Consider the following 1,802-nt stretch of genomic DNA (forward strand, 5'->3'; position numbering starts at 1 on the left):
AACTTCAACTAGTGGAGGGGAAAGGAAAAAGTGAAAGGAGATGCATCAATGGAGGTGGTGTAGTTAGGTAGGAGTAATAAAGAGAGAGAAAGGTGGATAGAAGAGAAAGAGTAATTGGGGAGAAGTATTGAGGAAGAAGAAGAGTGAGAGTGGGGGCATATGGGGGAGGTAGGGGGAAGGGAAGAGAGGAGGGGGAGGGGAGGCACGGGTGGGGAAAAGGTGGTGGGTTGGTGCGGGTTAGTAGTAGCGTGGGAGCAGAAACGCGCTACTGATAAGGAATTAGCAGCAGCGCGCTTTGGGCCACGGCGCTACTGCTAACAGTGACAAAAAAGTGTGTCAATTTGAAATTTAGCAGCAGCGATCTCAGTAAAAGCGCGCTACTACTACATCCGTAGTAGTAGCGCGGTTCGGGCCACGACGCTACTGCTAAATGGAGTTAGGTGAACACCGTCGATCGATATTTGTAGCAGCGCGGTTTACGCAGAGCGCGCTACTGCTAAAAACTTATCAGCAGTGAGTTTCCCGCACAGCCGCTACTACTAATTAGCAGCAGCGCTCCTTTTTGAGCCGCGCTGCTGCTAAGATTTTGTGTATAGGCTTTTCCCTAGTAGTGAGATTGAACTAGGTATTGGATTCCGACGATCAAATCTCGGGCAAGTAACATACCGATGACAAAGGGAACAACGTATGTTGTTATGCGGTTTCACTGATAAAGATCTTCGTAGAATATGTAGGAGCCAATATGAGCATCCAGGTTCCGCTATTGGTTATGGACCGGAAACGTGTCTCGGTCATGTCTACATAGTTCTCGAACCCGTAGGGTGTGCACGCTTAAGGTTTTGATGACAGTTATATTATGAGTTTATGAGTTTTGATGTACCGAAGGAGTTTGGAGTCCCGTATGAGATCGGGGACATGACGAGGAGTCTCGAAATGGTCGAGGCATAAAGATCGATATATTGGACGACTATATTCGGACTTCGGAAAGGTTCCAAGTGATTCGGGTATTTTTCGGAGTACGGGAGAGTTACGGAATTCGCCGGGGAGTATATGGGCCTTATTGGGCCATATGGGAATAGAGGAGAGAGGACAAAAGGAAGGAGGCCTCCGCCCCCCATTTGGTCCGAATTGGACAAGGGGTGCATCCCCTTTTTCCTTCGTCCTCTCTCCCTCTTCCCCCTTCTCCTACTCCAACAAGGAAGGAGGGAGTCACTACTAGAAAAACCGCTACTAATGGCGCACCTAATTTGGCCATTAATGGCGCATCACTGGTGCGCCATTACTAGCACGCCATTAGTAATTTTTACTAATGGCACACCACTGGTGCGCCACTAGTATCTGGTATACTAATGGCACACCACTGGTGCGCCATTAGTATAGGCCACGGTGCGCCATTAGTATGCTTCGTAGGGGCCATGTATACCTAGGTGCTTTGGCATACTAATGGCGCACGACAACAGGATGCGCCATTAGTAACTTCGGCATACTAATGGCGCACTATTTAGTGATGCGCCATTAGTGATGCGCCATTTTGAATCTAGATTTGGATCGTGATTTTTTGCCCATTTTTTGCTCGTTTTTTTTTGCTTGTTTTTTGGCACGACATTATTTCAAATTTTGTTCCTATTTTTGGATCTTGTACGTTCTTTTGCCGTGGTCTTTTGCTGGAGAGGAGTTCGCCGGAGAGGAGTTCGCCGGAGAGGAGGAGGAGGAGGTCACCGAAGAGGCGCTCGCCTACATCGCCGGAGAGGAGGAGGAGGAGGTCGCTGGAGAGGAGTTCACCGGAGCATCGGAGAGGAGGA

This window comes from Triticum aestivum, chromosome 6B (genome assembly GCF_018294505.1).
Source record: "Triticum aestivum cultivar Chinese Spring chromosome 6B, IWGSC CS RefSeq v2.1, whole genome shotgun sequence".
NCBI lineage: Eukaryota > Viridiplantae > Streptophyta > Magnoliopsida > Poales > Poaceae > Triticum > Triticum aestivum.